Here is a 19,950-nt window from a genome sequence, read left to right as displayed (position 1 = left end):
GAGATACAAATTCTATTTCCAGCTGTGGCTTTCCTGTGTGAGTATGTGCAAGTCAGTTAGCAACACTTCAGTCTGCACATTAGTAATGTGAGGCTAATAATATTATCTTAACTCACAAGAAGGTTGTAATTAATTAATGCCTGTAAGTGCTTTGAGCCCCTTAGATGGAAAATACATTGTTAAAGCAAGGACTATTGTTTCCAGTGTCCATAAGTCCATTCCTGAAGTCACTTTACTTTTTACAAGCTTATTAATCCTCTTCCTCCCCACAACATTTAACATTGCTGAGGCATTTTTAGCCTGCAAGTATTACGGTGGAGCAGCAGGACAAGAGCACTGATTGTTTATTCTTGGACACAGCCAGCCAGAATGAGCTGGACAACTTGCAAGAACAGTCAGCAGAAGCCCGAGCAGAGATGCCTCAGCTGCAGGAGTTGGTAGAGGAGTTGCTGTTCTATACCATGAGAACACTTTCAGAAGATGAGGGTGAGGACACTGCAGCAATGAGTATAATAAAGACAGGGCAGGAAGAAAAAGACAAAATGAGCAGAGAGGTAAGAAGGACTGAAGGGAGATTCATGACTGAGTCAATGTTTATAATAGGTAGAGCACCTGTGGGTTTTACACAGCACTATAGTGATGATAATATGTCTACACTTGCATCCTCTTTCGAGAGAGAGATGCAAATGAAGACATTCGAAATTGCAAATGAAGCCAGGATTTAAATATCCCGTGCTTCATTTGCATATTCATTTTATGGCGCTATTTTGAAATAGCGCTATTTCAAAATAACCTCGTCTTAACAATGTCTGTTATTTCGAGAGAAAACCCTTCTCTCAAAATAACCCTTATTCCTCATACAATAAGGTTTACCAGTTATTTCAAGAGAAGGGTTTTATCTTGAAATAACTTCATCTTAACAGCGTCTGTTATTTCGAAATAGCGCTATGTCAAAATAGCGCTATAACACGAATATGCAAATGAAGCACAGGATATTTAAATCCTGGCTTCATTTGCAATTTCGAATGTCTTCATTTCCATCCCTTTCTCGAAAGAGGGTACAAGTGTAGACATACCCAAAGTTTCTTCTACAAGATATGTGCAAGCCAAATCCTGGTCTAAATGAAGTCAATGGAAAACTGAGAGTGGCCTGGCTTCTGGAGTCCCATGTTCAAATCCTGTCACATCAATAAAAGTGAATTTTGTGGTGGCTTCTTCCAGCTCTGTCTTTTAAAAATTCCACTGCAAGAATTTCTTAAGAGAGCGCCTGAAGTAAAAATAGCTAAACTATTAGGATACATCTACACTGCGTAGCTATTTCGGGATACCAGAGGTATCCTGAAACAGCTACCCCGCATCTACACAAGCTGCCTGTTTTTTCAAAATATTTTTTGAAATAACAGGTGCACTATTTTGCCATCCCAGTAGACTTTGTTACACGAGGGTTAAGGGATAGCTCAAAATAGCGCATTATTTCAAAATTTGGTGCTGTGTAATGTGCCATTTTTCAAAATAAGCTATTTCGAAATAGATGCGAAATAAGATATGCAATTTCAGCTATGCAAAAATTGCATATCCTATTTCAAATTTAGGGTGCTGAGTAGACACATACTTAGACCTTCACTTTCATAGGCACTAAGTTTGCCCTCAAGTTTTTATAGTGAAACATTCAATAACAGCTTCCTATTTTGAGCCTAGTTACTCTAAAGCATTTTACACCTTAGATAATATTCACAGCTGTTAACTTAACAAAAACACAGGTATTCTGGATTTCACCTGGTTGAAAGCTATTCAGAGATAAGCAAATTACTAAAGAATCTGTTCTAGCAAGTGTAATACAAGGTAGCTGTTTGAGGTTCTGAATCTGCAAGGCCTATTCTGCCTTATAGCCATAGCCCCACTCTTGAGAAAAATGCCATAGAATTTTAAATTATTATTGGTGAATTGTTGGTATTATTAATATGATGTGTCATCTGAGATACAGCATTGCCCTCGCAGTTGACTCCAACACCATGCTAGCGCACTGGCTCAGTAAAGAATTAGAAAGAAAGGTCCACCTATGAAAAGTATATCTATGTAAAGTAATGCACATTGGAAAAATAATCCCAACTATCCATATGATGGGGACTAATTTAGCTATAACTACTCAAGAGAGAGATGCTGGAGTCACTGTGGATAGTTCTCTAAAAACATCCACTCAGTGTGCAGCAGCAGTCAAGAAATGTTAGGAATCAGTAAAAAAGGGATAGAGAATAAGACAGAGAATATCTTATTGCTTCTATATAAAACCATGGTATGTCCATATCTTGAATATTGCATAAAGATGTGGTCACCTCATCTCAAAAAGATATATTGGTATTGGAAAAGGTTCAGAAAAAGGCAACAAAAATGATTAGGGGATTGGAACAGGTTCCATATGAAGAGAGATTAAAAAGACTGTAACTTTTCATCTTATAAAGGAGAAGACTATGGATATGTCTACACTACATGACTCCGTCAACAGAGATGAGCTTTGTAGACATACCAAAATGAAGTGGGATGATCAGCTGTTTGTCGGCACAGCACGGCAGCCATTTTAATGTAAATGAATCGGTGATTATTTAAATTGCCGCTTCATTTTGCTATGTCTACAAAGCTTATCTACATGGCTCCGTCGACAGAGCCATGTAGTATAGACATACCCTAAGAGCGATATGATAGTGGGCTATAAAATCATGACTGGTATGGAAAAAGTGAATAAGGAAAAGTTATTTACTTGTTCCCACAATGTAAGAACTAGGGATCACCAAATGAAATTAATAGATAGCAGGTTTAAAACAAACAACAGGAAGATTTTCTTCATACAGAGCACTGTCAACCTGTGGAACTCCATGACAGACGATATTGATTACCTACTGAAACACAAACACCTCTTCTCACAACATGTACTTTTTTGTTCTCTTTTGTCTAAATATTATGCCAGTCAACCTTTGCATAGTTTGTGAGATTTGGCATATTCATGGCACAAAATTCTATGACTGCCCTGATCAATCTTGACACATGATATGTTCAGTCTTGGATTATGTGCTACATATAATTTATACTCCAATGCATCTGATGAAGTGGGTCTATGCCTACAAAAGCTTATGCCCAAATAAGTCTGTTTGGGTATGTCTACACTTGCTCCCTATCTCGAGATAGGGATGCAAATGTAGTGTACCGAAATTGCTAATGAAGCATGGGATTTAAATATCCCACGCTTAATTAGCATAATCGCGTCCGTCCGCTATTTTGAAAATGCATTATTGCAAAATAAAACTCCCCGTGTAGCAGCGTTATTTTGAGAGAAAACCTTTTTCTCGAAATAACTGTTACTCCTCATACAATGAGGTTTAATAGTTATTTCGAGAGAAGGGTTTTCTCTTGAAATAACACTGCTACACGGGGCGTTTTATTTCGCAATAATGCGATTTCAAAATGGCGGCCGGAAGCAATTATGCTAATTAAGCGTGGGATATTTAAATCCCGCGCTTCATTAGCAATTTCAGTACACTACATTTGCATCCCCATCTCGAGATAGGGAGCAAGTGTAGACATACCCTTAGTCTTTAAGTGTCACAGGACTCCTTGTTCTTTTTGCAGGTAAATATAACTTTTCAAATTATATCTATTCTCTTTTTGAATCTGAGGCTATGGCTACACTGCCCATTTTTTGTGGGAAAGCATATATGCAAATCACACTCGCATTTGCATATCTTCTCACAATTCTTTTTGTGGAAGAGGTTTTGCTGAGAAAAGGCCCCATGTAGACGGGGCCAAATGTCAGAAAAAAAAACCTTTTTCGCAAGACCCCTTATTCCTTATAAATCGAGGTTTACGGGGTTTTGCGAAAAGGTGTATTTTTTTTACATTTGGCCCTGTCTACACAGGGCCTTTTATCAGCAAAACCTCTTCCACAAAAAGAATCGGAAGAAGATATGCAAATGTGAGTGCGATTTGCATATTCTCTTCCGCAAAAAAAGGCAGTGTAGACATAGCCCCAGTCTCTGGCACAGCTATCACTCAACAGATTAAGATCATAATTACACTCATTCAATTTTTACAGATATTACTTTATATAGGCTTTTATATATTAATTATAATTTATAGAGCACCACAACATACACAGTCTTGATAGGTATAAAATAAATTAGATAATGAAGAGTCCCTGCCCCCAAAGAATTTCCTGTCTCTAAGTGCATGGTTTGAAAAAAAAACCAAGATGAGTATATAGTAAGATTTGTTCTTAGAATTTCAGAATATACACTGGTGAAATATGACAGGAGACATGGTCTGTTTTTTCATGTGGAAATGTGATCAAACTGCTGTCATCCATACAAAATTTACAATACCAGAGACATAAATCCAAATATGCTTTGAAGCTGATGATACTCAAAACAACTCTATCTATCTATCTATCTATCTATCTATCTATCTATCTATCTATCTATCTATCTATCAACAGCCTTTAAAGCATTAGTAGATGGACAATTATTTCCTTTGCATCTAAAAAGTAAAAAGAACCTAATTGGGCCAGAACAGCTATATGAAGAAAAACAGCCAGAGGATGGGTACACAGAGACTTGATGTGAACCTATTGTGAGCTTTTTGAATACTCAGCTTTTTGAAGAATTAAAAGAAGCAAAATTCTCATGAGGTGCAATTACCTCTTGAAAGCATAAAACAGATCTTAGAGTATTAGAGAAATTGTCCATGCAACCCTACCAGCCATAATGATGAAACTCAAAACCATCTCTTTCCTAACAACAATAAAAGGAAAGGGGAATACACTGTATAAAAAGTCATCCCTAACAATGAGCTTAGATGTTCTTTCTAAATTTAGGATCAAACAGTATCTTTCTTGGATACATGCAGGCCTCACTTGAAAATGTCTGCAGATCTCTGCATTTCTAAAACAATTCATTCTGTTTACTTTTTTTACTATAAAATTATAAAATTATGTTGCCTCTGTGGAGTCAGTTTCCAGATCAGTACTTCTGCCCACGAAAGCTCATCATCTAATAAACCATCTTGTTAGTCTTTAAAGTGCTACATTGTCCTGCATTTTGCTTCTGCCATACACAGATGCTGTTTAGGCTAAAATATTGGCCATACCAAAGATATAGTTCTTTAAGAATAATTTTGCCTACCATATATTTAATCTACCTCACTGGGCTTCCTAGTTTTTCCTTGATGGAGACAATAGATGTGTATTAGGAGCTTATGTAATGCTAGCCAGAGGCAATTTTGTATCATAAATCACCTTTTAAATTTTACTCCATACTATTTTTGTTGTTGTTATGACTAGATTAGAAGTTACCAAACTGAGAGAGATAATCTATGCTATGTTTATTTATACAGGGGCGAGGATGCAGTTAGCTCTGGCAGGCTACCAGTGGATTTACTTACCTGAGTGTCCACAGGCATGGCAGCTTGCGGCACCCAGTGCCCACAGTTCACCATTGCCAGCCAATGGGAACTGCAGGAAGCAGTGTGGGCTGGGTCATCACTTCCCACAGCTCCCATTGGCCAGGAATGATGAACCGCAGACACTATGAGATGTGAGCAGCCATGCCAGCAGGCACGCAGGTAAACAGTGACGGCCTACCAGTGGCTAACCCTCGCAAGCCACGGCAGGCCCATGGGCCAGAAGTTCCCAACCCTAATTTATACAGTACTATTTTTAACCTATTTTAATTACTCTTGCTCAGAGTTCTTTGCATTAATATTTCCATGTGTATATAAAATGGTACCACCCAATCAGGCAGCATACAATTAGGCACAATAGGCTTAATGTTCACAGACGTATAGGCATCTAAAAATGCAGAGCCTTGTGGTACTTTCAAAAGCACTTAAGCAAGTTAGGTGCTTAACTTCTATTGAAATCAATGGGAGTTAAGTGCCTGTTTCATACAGGTGCTTTCATAAATTCCACGAAGTGACAATCTCATCTTCAGTTGCCTAAATACCTATGAAAAACTGGCTTAATGGACCAAATCCAATGGCCATTGAAGTTAACAGAAACTCTTCCATTTACTTCAATGGGCATTGACTTAGGCCATAAATCATTTTTTCATTATACATTTAATACATTCATTTTATTACCTATTCTCTACTTTTCTCTTGCCATATGAATTCTTACTATAGTATGATATGCTCTTGTTAATCCTAAATTCAGACCTTTCCAGAAAAGCATCTAAAGAAATTAGAGTGCTAGGGAATGAGCTTTTCCTTTGTAAACTAACTCTCCCAAATAGAGAGGAGTACACTTCTGCTATTTCTAAGATTCTGCTTCACCAATATCTTAATTCTTTTAGGTAATTATTTATGTAAAAATTCTTTAGTAAGAAAACAACCCTGAAAATATTGTTATTGTTTTTATATTAGAGACTCTTGCCTCTAAGGGTGTGTCTACACAGCAAAGTTATTTCGGAATAACAGCTGTTATTCTGAAATAACTATGCAAGTGTCTACATAGCAATTCTGTTATTTCAAAATAATTTCAAAATAATGGATGGCTTATTCCAACTTCTGTAAACCTCATTCTACGAAGAATAATGCCTATTCCAAAATAGCTATTTCAAAATAAGGCATGTGTAGACACTCCACTTCTATTTCGAAATAACCCCTCACCAGAGCCATTCAAAGTTATTCCTCCTGGGGCTCTAAATTGAAATAGCACGTCTACATTAGAGAAGCCTGCCTCGGACGAATTTTGAGGCTTCTCTTCAGTATAAATGTGCTATTTCAAAATAAGCCATTTCGGAATAACTCTTCCAGAATAGCTTATTCCGAAATAACTGTGCAGTGTAGACATAGCTTAATATAAGGATACCAAATATTCCCTCCACCATCAGTCTAATGCCATGTTTCTTGCTCTATTATTGTCTGTTTTCATAACAAAGGATATTTTTATCAAGTTTTCTTACATGTCATCTGTTGTCCTCCTTTCTGTCTTCTACCAGATAGTATGGTATCGAGGGCTTGTCTAGAAAATACACCTTATTGACACCTGTACAAAATGTCCAGACCACTTCAACCTTTTTCTTTAAATCATTATTTCTATAGGTCAATGGCCTATCCTTTCTACTTCATCCTGTCAGCAGAGACCAAGATTTTTTTTTTTTTTTTTTGGTGTAATGCATTATTCTCTGTTAGAGGGTTCTTGAATTTGCCAAGTTTTCTGTTTGTTTGCTTGTTTGTTTTGGAGGGTCATGATTGGTTGGATCTGCATGGAGTGTTCCACATTAAATTCCATCTCATTTTGCATTCTCTGAGAATGCTAATATTGAACACAGTCATTTCTCTAACTCGGGGTGGGAACCTTTTTTGGGTCAAGGACTGCTGATCCACAGAAAAAATAGTCGGGGGCCACACACAAGTGAGAAGCAAAAAAACAAAAGCAAACCTTCACTGATGTGGCCCTCAACTGAAAAGGAGACACTCCCCACATTCCCTTCACACACCAGAGCCTTAGGGAGCCCAGCTGAGTAGATTGTGTGTGCTCCACTGTAGGATAGTGGGGGGCGGGTGCTGGAGGGCCAGTGTGGGCTCCCTAATGTTGGGGGGGCATGAGCCTCGGGGGCAAGATCAAGGCAAGCTGGGGGCTGCATCCAGCCCACAGTCCTGAGGTTCCCCACCCCTGCTCTAACTACTTCACTCAGTTTCCCAAAGTACCACGTGGTTCTTATGTTCCAGCACCTATGGCTAGTTTTAGTTTTAGCTGTTAGGAGTTCTTGTTTCAGGCGAGGAACTCCTCCACAGATATGGTGCCCACCCTTCATACCTCTATTGTGTCTCAACTCCAACACTTAACTGACAGAGAGGCTCTCTAATCGAGATAGACTATTTTACCAGTTGTTTTTATAACTGACTTTTTACAGAGATAGGTAGTTGGTCTGACTCAGAACCATAGATCCACAGCTCTTCATTCAATATATTCAGCTCTTCATTCAATATATACCGTAGTGTTTCCTCATCCACCAGCCCAAGGACACACCTACCGGTAGTAGCTTCAGATGCAAAAGATTTGAAAGGTTAATTTTGAACTCTAATTCCCCTTCACACAATTATCTGCATTTGACAATCAAGTCCTAAGGATTTATTAACTATGACAATTTGCCATCTGCAAATTAAGGCCCCTTCTTGCAATGGGCTCCACTCAGGTAGACCCCAGTACCTACACAAACCATCATTAGCTGAAGTGGAGATCTAAGCATGCCCAGGGGTCTGCCTGCATCAGTGCTGGATTAAGACATAAGCTAACTAAGTTACAATTTGAGGCCTCTGAAAAAGAAAAAAAAACCTGACAATGTCAAATATTATCAAAATCAGTTGATAAAAAAGGAGATATGGGGAAAAGATTGTCTCTAAACACACACATTTTTGTTCAACTATAAGCATATACACATCTGGCTACACATAACCTTACCCTTCAGTAATTGTTCATTACTGACAGGCGAGAGGCCAGGGGTGATGAATTTAGTATTTCCATAGTATTTATAAGTCTGTTATCAGTCTCCAAAGGCAGAATTGTGTTGGTCAGCTGTTACTCACAACATTCTGACTGTGCCTTCATAAGTTACATAAGTAAATAGTCTTACTGATGACAAAAATTGGAAAAATGTAAGGTTGGAGATGGCAGTCTTGTGAAGAGATCCTGTCAAGTTTATATTTGTATGGGACTCATCCTAGGAGCGATGTCATGTATATATAGGGTCCCCCTTAGGGAGTAATACCCAGAAGGCCACCATTTTTTGTTTACGGTCTGGCACATTTAGTCATATATTGCCTTCACTCCTGTTTTTCTTCATTTTCTTAAGTGTTAGTTGTTCTTTCATCTTTTGAGCTATACATATGCACAAATGTGTACTTTAGTATACACTGTGTTTTTTCATGTGCTATCCATGCTTCACATGATTAAGTATGCAAGTGATCATATTATGGTTTTGGGTAAAGTAGATCTTGAGAGGATAAATTTGTGTTGATTTCCTTCTGTCAGTTTCAGGAACCCTTACTGTATTTTTATAGTATGGCAAAAGAAAAACACCAACAATTCATAGTTTCACAGCAAAAATTTAATCGGAATAAACATTGTAAATATATTTATCTATAATCTGGATAAACAGTCTATTTCCCTAACAAAATTAATCAAACATTTTTCATTTATTCAGATGAAAAGGATAATTTTTCTTACTCATAATGTAATAAATATATATATATATATATATATATATATATATATATATATATATATATATATATATATATATATATATATATATATACACTCTGTTTTCCTGTGAGAACATGAAGCTTTCATATTTATATATTGTGTCCTTTCTGTGATAATAATAAATTCATTTTTTAAGGTCTGGGGCTTCTTACACTTGATGTAGCTTGGGGCCTCAGAATGTCGTATCTGCTGAAGGACAGAATTCTATAGTATTCTGCTCAGGGATCTCAAAGCTTGCATCAAAGATCAGAGCAAACGTGAATGCAGTTTCACATCTCTAAGGTATATATTATCAAATCAAATTTTATTCCACTTTTTTAGGGAGCATTTAAAGGTGAAATCCTTTGGGAAATTACAGAAAGTAGATGATGTCCCCCCTCCTCCCACCTGGACTTCAAATGCTATACAGTCTGGTGCCAGGATAGAAGTGGGGAGGGGGAGTGTTCCATACTGCTCTGTTTATGGAATCAGCCCTGAAATTAGGGGACAGATTCTTCCTCAGATTCTTTCAGTCAGCAGGAAGGCTTGAAATAGTTTTAACTTGATAATACTGTGCTCTCCAATCATGATATTGCTATTACGTATGTCAACCAGGAAGTGCTTCAAAAGATCAAAATGAGTTTTCCAGACTGGCCTGAAAGAAAGAAAAACATAACTCTTTTAAATGAATATAAGCCCCTTATATAACTGATCAGAATTAAGGCTAAATGAAACATTTTTCACTCAATTTTTTCCAATATTTGTAATTTTCTACTACATTAATTTGAACTGCTCCACTGATTATTTAATTGCCATACCAGTTAAAGTAGCTCCATCTAGTGAAGCCTTATCATACTGCAATGCACATGCTTCCCATCAGTTAATTCTATTTTTCTGTAAAATAAATACTTTACAAAAATAATTAAGGCAATAGATTAATCACAGTTAAATCACAAGATTAAATCAACAAATAATCACAATTTAAAAATCTATATTTTCAGATACATTGATTTAAATCACAGCACAAAGTACAAAGTGTACAGTGCTCACTTCATATAATTATTTTGATTACAAATATTTGCACAGCAATAATGTTAAAAAGAAATATTTTTAAATTCACCTCATACAAGTGCAATTTCTTTATTCTGAAAGTGCAACTTACAAATGTAATTTTTTGTTACATAACTGCACTCAAAAATAAAAGAATATATTACTTTAGAGCCCATAAATTCACTCAGTCCTCTTTCTTGTTTTGCCAGTCTCTAAGGGTACGTCTACACAGCAGCATTATTTCAGAATAACTGGTGTTATTCTGAAATAACATACTGACCTTACTCTGAAATAACATAGTCCATGTCTAGACTCAAGGGCTACGTCTACACTGGCCCCTTTTCCGGAAGGGGCATGTAAATTTCACTAGTCGTCGTAGGGAAATCCGCGGGGGATTTAAATATCCCCCGCGGCATTTAAATAAAAATGTCCGCCGCTTTTTTCCGGCTTTTAAAAAAGCCGGAAAAGAGCGTCTAGACTGGCCCCGATCCTCCGGAAAAAGTGCCCTTTTCCGGAGGCTCTTATTCTTACTTCAAAGTAAGAATAAGAGCCTCCGGAAAAGGGCACTTTTTCCGGAGGATCGGGGCCAGTCTAGACGCTCTTTTCCGGCTTTTTTAAAAGCCGGAAAAAAGCGGCGGACATTTTTATTTAAATGCCGCGGGGGATATTTAAATCCCCCGCGGATTTCCCTACGACGACTAGTGAAATTTACATGCCCCTTCCGGAAAAGGGGCCAGTGTAGACGTAGCCAAGCAGTTATTTCAACATAACATCGACATAATGTCAAGCTGGGAAGACTTCTTACTCCAACTCCTGTAATCTTATGGTATGAGCATTAAGGGAAGTCGGAGGAAGAATGCTCTATTTTGAAATAAGTGATTTGTAGACATGCCCAAATACAAAATAATTGCAATTTAAGTTAGGCAATTAATATAGCTCAAGTTGCATAGCTTATTTCAAGTTTATCGCTGCTGTGTAGACAGACTCTAAAAGAAACAAGTTTGTTTACATGTATTATTTACATCATTAAAAAGTGAGAACAGACATTTGCATAGCACTTTTGTAGTTAGCATTGACAGATATGCTAAATATTTGTATGTCCCTTCATGTTTTGGCCACTATTTCAAATGACATGTTTCCATGCTGATGAAGCTCATTTTAAAAAATGTGTTAAATTTGTGACTGAACTCCTTGGCAGAGAATTGTAGATCTCTAGCTCTGTTTTACCCACATTCTGACATATATTTCATGCTATGGCAGTCTCAGACAATGAACTACCACATGCTGTTCATTTTAAAAACATATTAATTGCAGATTTGACAAAACGCAAAGAAGGTATCAATGTGAGATTTCTAAAGATAGCTACAGCATTCAACCCAAAATTTAAGAATCTGAAGTGTCTTCCAAAATCTGGGACAGTCAAAGTATGGACCATGCTTTCAGAAATCTTAAAAAGCAACATTCCAATGCAGAAACTACAGAACCTGGACCACTGAAAAAGAAAATCAGCCTTCTTCTGATAGGATCTGACTCAGATGATGACCATGAACATGCATCAGTCTGCACTACTTTGTATAGTTATCACATCAGTTTGAATTATTTTAAAACTCTAATAGCCATATGCGTGATTCCACAACTGAATTCTGTTGTATGATTACACATCTTACTATTTTAAATCTGTTATGTAAATAGGACTCACTGCAGATAAAAATTGAATCAATGGACTATCAATAACCAGTGCATCACAGATTAGCAGTGTGTGACATCAAGAAAAGAATGGTGGTGTTCTACAATCAAGTTTGACACTTAGCACACCCACTGTTTGGAAAATCCACTGTATAACTCAACACCCAAATCAAATTAAGAGAGGATGACAACTACACCATCAGTATGTTGCTAATGAAACAGGCTGTTTTTCTATTTTCTATTTCTGTTTTCAATGATAGATAGACAGACAGTAGAGGTTATGTCTACACTGCTGGTGGGAGGGTTGGAAAAAGGTATGCAAATTGCGAACCGCAATTTGTGAACCTTCTTCCGATTATTTTTTTGGAAGAGGCTTTTCTAACATTTGGCCCATCTACATTGGGCCAAATGTCAAAAAAACCTCCTCTTTCAGAAGGGCCCTTATTCCTCATAAAATGAGGAATATAGAGCTGCTGAAAGAGAAAAAAATTTTCGGAAGAGCAGATGCATCCCCTGTAGTGTAGACATAGCCAAATAGATGCTTTGAGATACATACCAGCAATCTTAATATCTCTTTATTATAAAGACTTCGGCAATGAAGACCCCAATCAATAGCTCTTTCCAAAGGCAATGGTTTAATAAGTAATCTAATTCATGTTCTTACAAATTTTCTCAATGCTGAACTAGTGCTAGAATCAATGGTATTGATTCTAATGAGCACCATCAAAACTCATTGACTTAAGCTGCACTGAAGATTCACATTATCCTGTTTCCCATCTTTCACCTTGATGTTATACAGCTTGAATGAATGTGGTATGTACCTCTCAACTGGTCTGTAGATGTATTTATCTTCCTGCTGGAAATCAATGGATATTGAGGGTAACCAGTGATAGAAATGTAGCCGTGTTAGTCTGGGGTAGCTGAAGCAAAATGCAGGACAATGTAGCACTTTAAAGATTAACAAGATGGTTTATTAGATGATGAGCTTTCGTGGGCCAGACCCACTTCCTCAGATCAAATAGTGGAAGAAAGTAGTCACAACCATATATACCAAAGGATACAATTAAAAAAATGAACAAATATGAAAAGGACAAATCACATTGCAGAACAGGAGGGGGATGCGGGGGGGGGGGGGGAGGAAGGAAGATAAGTGTCTGTGAATTGGTGATATTAGAGGTAGGGAGAGTGGGATGTTTGTGAGTTAATGGTATTAGAGGTGATAATTGGGGAAACTATCTTGGTAATGGGTGAGATAGTTCAAGTGTTTGTTGAGTCCTTTTTGGAAAGTGTCGAATTTTAACATGAATGACAGTTCAGAGGATTCCCTTTCAAGTGCAGATGTAAAAGGTCTTTGTAGCAGAATGCAGGTGGTTAAGTCATTGAGAGAGTGTCCTTTCTGGTTAAAATGGCAAGAAACTGTTTTCTCTTTGTGATCTTGTCTGATATCTGTTTTGTGGGCATTAATCCTTTGGCGAAGTGTCTGAGATGTTTGTCCAATGTACATAGCAGACGGACACTTTCGGCACATGATAGCATAGATTATATTTCTGGATGCTCAGGAATATGTGTTCTTGATCTTATAACTCACTTGGTTAGGTCCAATAATGGTATCAGCAGAATGAATATGTGGACAAAGCTGGCAACGGGGTTTGTTGCAAGGGAAGGTACCAGGGTTGGTATTAGTGTGGTATGTCCTGTGGTGGTTGGTAAGAATCATCTTGAGGTTAGGTGGTTGTCTATAGGAGACTATGGGTCTGTCTCCCAGAGCCTCTTTGAGTATGGTATCCTGTTCCAGTATAGGCTGTAGTTTATTGATAATGTGTTGGACAGGTTTAAGTTGGGGGTTGTAGGTGATGACAAGTGGTGTTCTATTGTTGGTTTTCTTGGGTCTGTCTTGAAGTAGATGGTTTCTAGGTATTCGTCTGGCTCTTTCAATTTGCTTTTTTATTTCTCTGGGTGGGTAGTTGAGGTTTATAAATGCTTGGTAGAGATCCTGAAGCTTCTGGTCTCTGTCAGTGGGATTAGAGCAGATGCGGTTGTATCGAAGGGCTTGGCTATAGACGATGGATCGTGTGGTGTGTTCTGTATGGGAGCTGGAAGCATGTAGGTAACTGTATGAGTCGGTGGGTTTTCTGTAGAGAGTGGTGTCTAATTTTCCATTGTTGATTTGTACTGTGGTGTCCAGGAAGTGGATCTCTCGTGTAGAATGGTCCAGGCTGAGGTTGATGGTGGGGTGTAGGTTGTTGAAATCTCTGTGGAATATCTCCAGTGTTTCTTGGCCATGCGTCCAGATCATAAAGATGTCATCGATGTACCGTAGGTAGAGGAGGGGTGAAAGGGGACGGGAGTTGAGGAAACGTTGTTCTAGGTCAGCCATAAAGATGTTAGCATACTGTGGGGCCATGCGTGTGCCCATGGCTGTGCCGCTGATCTGGAGGTATAAGTTGTTCTCAAACTGGAAATAATTGTGGGTGAGAACAAAGTTACATAGGTCTGCTATCAGGTTGGCAGTAGTGTCCTCTGGGATAGTGTTTCTAATTGCTTGTAATCCGTCTTCATGTGGGATGTTGGTATATAGAGCTTCTACATCCATGGTGGCAAGGATGGTATTATTGGGGAGGTTATCGATGTTTTGTAGTTTCCTTAGGAAGTAATGTCTCAGAGATAGCTGGGGGTATTGGTTACGAAGGGTTTGAGAAGAGTGTCTACATAGCTGGATAGACCAGTAGTGAGCGTGCCAATACCAGAGATGATGGGACGTCCGGGGTGCCCGGGTTTATGGATCTTGGGAAGTAGATAGAACAATCCTGGTCGGGGGTCAGAAGGTGATTCTGTGTGGATTTGTTCCCGAGTAGCTGTGGGGAGGCTTTTAAGGAGACAGTGTAGTTTCTTTTGGTATTCCAAGGTGGGATCAGAGGGTAGAGGTTTGTAAAATGTGGTGTTTGAGAGTTGTCTGGTTGCCTCCTGGTTATAGTCGGCCTTATTCATAATGACCACAGCACCCCCTTTGTCAGCTGGTTTGATTACAATGTCCAAGTTGTTTTTGAGACTCTGGATGGCATGGTGTTCAGCGCGACTAAGATTGTGTGTCGCTTGTTGTCGTTTGCGAATAATGTCAGTCTGTGCGTTGTTGCGGAAGCTGTGTATATAGAAATCCAGATTGTAATTCCGACCGTCAGGGGGAGTCCATATAGAATTATTTTTCCTTTGGTGTTGATAGGGGGGATCTGGTAGGTCAGATTGATGTTCAGTGGTGGTTTGGAAATATTCTCGGAGACGGAGGCGGCGAAAAAAAGCCTCAAGGTCACCACAAAATTGTATCCAGTTTGTGGGGGATGTGGGGCAGAAAGAGAGACCCCGGGACAAGACAGACTCTTCTGCTGGATTGAGTTTGTAGCTGGAGAGGTTAGCAATATTATCCGGTGGGTTGAGGCAGTTGCTGTTGTAGCCAGTGCTATGGAGCAGGTTAGAAAATTTATTGTCTTTTCTTTGTTGTAGGGAATAGAAGTGTTTATAGTAGATTTCTTGTCTGGTGGAACAAAAGTCTTGCAAGGTGTCAGTTGGTGTGGATGTTTGTCTTGAGATGAGATGATCTAAGTTAGAAATGTCATTCTTGATGGTTTTCAGGATTTTACTTTATAAAGCCTGCTAGTAATTTAGGGTATCTCTACCCAAAATAGCTTATTTCAAAATAGCGTGTCTACACAGCTAATGCCCATCACAATAGCGCTGAGCTATTTCAAAACTGAGAGTCCACACGCTTTGGAGCCTGAATCGCATTTAAGCCCCCCGCCCCTCCGGAAGCACTTCAGGCTAGGGATGTAAGTGACTAATCAACTAGTTAAATATCCCGATCCGATTATCTGATAGTCAACACACTAGTCAACTACAGGACAATGTAGCACTTTAAAGACTAACAAGATGGTTTATTAGATGATGAGCTTTCGTGGGCCAGACCCACTTCCTCAGATCAAATAGTGGAAGAAAATAGTCACAACCATATATACCAAAGGATACAATTAAAAAAAATGAACAAATATGAAAAGGACAAATCACATTGCAGAACAGGAGGGGGATGAAAGGGGGGGGGGAAGGAAGGAAGGTAAGTGTCTGTGAATTGATGATATTAGAGGTAGGGAGAGTGGGATGTTTGTGAGTTAATGGTATTAGAGGTGATAATTGGGGAAACTATCTTGGTAATGGGTGAGATAGTTCAAATGTTTGTTAAGTCCTTGTTGGAAAGTGTCAAATTTTAACATGAATGACAGTTCAGAGGATTCCCTTTCAAGTGCAGATGTAAAAGGTCTTTGTAGCACAATGCAGGTGGTTAAGTCATTGAGAGAGTGTCCTTTCTGGTTAAAATGGCAAGAAACTGTTTTCTCTTTGTGATCTTGTCTGATATCTGTTTTGTGGGCATTAATCCTTTGGCGAAGTGTCTGAGATGTTTGTCCAATGTACATAGCAGACGGACACTTTCGGCACATGATAGCATAGATTATATTTCTGGATGTGCAGGAATATGTGTTCTTGATCTTATAACTCACTTGGTTAGGTCCAATAATGATATCAGCAGAATGAATATGTGGACACAGCTGGCAATGGGGTTTGTCCTTTTCATATTTGTTCATTTTTTTTAATTGTATCCTTTGGTATATATGGTTGTGACTACTTTCTTCCACTATTTGATCTGAGGAAGTGGGTCTGGCCCACGAAAGCTCATCATCTAATAAACCATCTTGTTAGTCTTTAAAGTGCTACATTGTCCTGCATTTTGCTTCAACTACCCCAGACTAACACGGCTACATTTCTATCACTAGTCAACTAGTCCCTGACTCCAGGCTCCATGCGGCACTTCTGCTTTGAAATCACAAGAGCCCCCGTTGGGCACTCTTGTACATTTCAAAGGCGGAATGCAGAAGTCCTCATCAACTAATTGAATAGTTGATGGGAATCCTATCGACTATTTAATTAGTTAATTATTCAAAATTTAACTTCCCTACTTCAGGCAGGGCATCAGGACAGCAGTTACTTCCTGGAGCTGCTGACTAAGGCTATCTGAGGCTCATGCTTAAAGACCCCCCTCCCCGCCCTCTCCCCGTATAGCTTTATCTCAGGCTCCTTTCTTTTGCCCACCTACTTAAGGGACAGCAAACCCATTCCACTGTATGCTCTGTTTGGCCTCATGGACACTGCAACACTTCTGCCATGGAGCCAGATCTGCTGGAAAATAGTTACCAGCTCCTGGATCTCATGATGCACCTCCTGGTGCAGTTTTTTCAGGCTGCTCTTGTGGCACTGCAGAATCTGGATCTGCAACTCCCTGTGAGGTACCTCCTCCACTTCTTTCCACGTGCTGCTCATGCAGCACAGTCCTTCCCACCATCCCCTGCACACTATGCACCACAGCTTCTGGCAACTGGACACCAATTCCAGCTGGTGGGACTGGATCATCATGGAGCGGTGGAACAACCAGCAGTGGCTCCAGAATTTCCACATGTGGAAGGATACCTTCCTGGAGCTGGCCAAGAGGCTTGCCCCTCAGGTGATGGGACACCCACTTGCAGCTCGCCATCCCCCTTCAGAAGTGGGTTGCCATCACAGTGTGGAGGCTTGGCCGCTGGACAGTTACCATTTCATTGGGAACCAGTCTGATGCGGGGAGATCGACTGTCGGGGCCATGGTCATGCAGGTATGGCTCTTTTACTATGTTACTGGGAGGGAGGTGGGACTGCTGGAATGGGGTTCCTTGGGGGGAAGGGGTTGGTGGTGATGGAAACTCCCTCCCTGGGAGTTTCAGTCTTGCCTTCACAAAGCCCTGCCAGGGAATGGGCCAAGCTGGGGGTTGGTGTAAGGGGGTAGGATGGTTGGGCTCAGGGATCTCCCCAGGGCCCTGGCCACCCAGTGATTCTGTTTGTCTCCTTCCCCAGGCAGCGAGGGTCATCAACATCATCCTGCTGTGCCTGCTCAGCCTCCTGGGCAACGTGGACCCCACCATGGGCTTCCCCAACAGCAGAGGGGCCATTGATGGCATCCCATTCCCATCCGGACACCCAACCACTAGGCATCCAATTACATTAACCACAAAGGGTACTTTTCTATGATCCTACAGACCGTCATGGACCACCAGGGCCACTTCACGCACATTAATGTCAGGTGGTCAGGGAAGGTGCACAACACCTGCATCTTCCGCAACTCCAGCCTATTCCAGAAGCTGCACGCTGGCACATTTTTCCCTGACTGCACCATCAGGGTTGGGGACATGGACATGCCAACGTGCATAGCAGGGGATGAAGCCTACGCCTTGCTCCCCTGGCTTATGAAGCCCTACACTGGACACCTGGACCCCACAAAGGGACGTTTCAATGGCAGGCTCAGCAGGGCTTGCAGAAAGGAAGGTTCCGCTGATTCCTCACCTGGCTGGACCTCAGTGAGCAGAATGTCCCACAAGTGGTGTCAGCCTGCTGTGTCCTGCACATTATATGTGAAAATAAGGGGGAGACATACCTGTCAGTGTGGGGGGCAGAGGCCAAGCAGCTCACCAGGGCCTTTGAGCAACTGCGCACAGCTGCCATCCAGCAGGCCCATCAGGGGGCTGTGCATATCCAAGAGGCCCTGAGAGAGAGTTTCACATAAGGACAACTAAGAGACTCTCCCCTGGGCCTCTCCACAAGGGGCCTTTGCCGTGCCTCAGTCTGCTTTTCCTCTTTCACCCTCCCTTTCCTTCCTCTCCCCTTCCTCCCCTCTCCACCTCTGATAAAATAAACCATACCTTTTGTTTTCAAGAAATACACCTTTTTTTTTAAATTTGGGGTAAATGTAACTGGGGAAGGACTGGGAACAGAACCTGAGAGGTGGCAGGTGGAAGAGAGGGGAGGAGAAGCTCAGGGATGGAGCTGGGACTGGCGCCTGCCTCAGGCGGTTCCATCATCTCTTGTGCAGGGCCCTCAGCAGCCACATAGGAGCAGGGGGAAAAGCCAGAGGAGCAGGAGTGGGAGTGGAAGCGGGAGGGTGGCTGCTGAACCACTCTATGGCAGCAACCATGTGGTCCACAACAGCTGTGTATGCCACGCACATGCTGCGGGCCTCTTGGGCCAGCTCCCGCTAGGCGTTGTGGTGCAGCTCCTGGTCCGCTTCCCAGTGCTGGTCCTGCCGGTCCAAAGAGCACTGGAGGTTATGTAGGGAGGCCACGTGCTCCCGCTCCAGGTCCTCACGGGTTCATCTGAGGAGGTGGCTCCCACAGTGTCGGGAGGCTGGTGTGGGAGGTGTTGCAGGCGCCTCTCCCACAGCTGGTCCAGCTGTGAAATACAAAGAGAAGGGCAGTCATCCCAAGAGATACTGTGCCGTTTGCCAGAGAGGGTGCTACTGGGGTCCCCTTCCACTTCCTTTTCCTCCCAGCAGGTACCCATAGCAGGGGATTGGTGTCCTCCACCTTGCCATGCTTGCCCAGGAGCAACTACTGCCACGAGAGTGCAGGCCTGACCATGTGCTGTGCATGGCACTAGTGTGTGTGTGTGTGTGTGTCCGTCCGTCCAGGACCCCAGCCTCCTTAGTGGTGGTTTATGGTGGGAGGGTGTCCCACGATGGAGTTGGGAGTAAGGCAGGCCTCTCCAGAAACCCTGCAAGCAGGAGAACAAGGATCCTTGAGGCAGCCTCATTGGGGCTGTGTGCTCCAGACTGGTGCTCCACGTGCGGAGGCTGCTGCACAATGCCCAGGCTGAGTGAAGAGCTCACAGCCCCTCACCACCTGCTGCCTCTCCCCATGTGTCTAGGAACAGTCATGGTGCTCACCTGATGGGCCTTCCCCGGCTTCATCTGATTTCTGGGTGGTAACTAGGGATGTGAACAATTAGTGAACTATCCGATAAGTAAATGCTTATCAGATAGTCAACACAATAGTCGACTAATCACTCTCCCCTCCACCCCTCATCCCCCGTTTGCTGCCTCTATCAGAAAGAGGCAGCAAGGCGGGGGAAAGTGGAGGG

This window comes from Pelodiscus sinensis, chromosome 2 (genome assembly GCF_052426305.1).
Source record: "Pelodiscus sinensis isolate ZL-2025 chromosome 2, ASM5242630v1, whole genome shotgun sequence".
Taxonomy (NCBI): Eukaryota; Metazoa; Chordata; order Testudines; family Trionychidae; genus Pelodiscus; species Pelodiscus sinensis.
Note: the sequence above shows the minus strand (reverse complement) of the source record.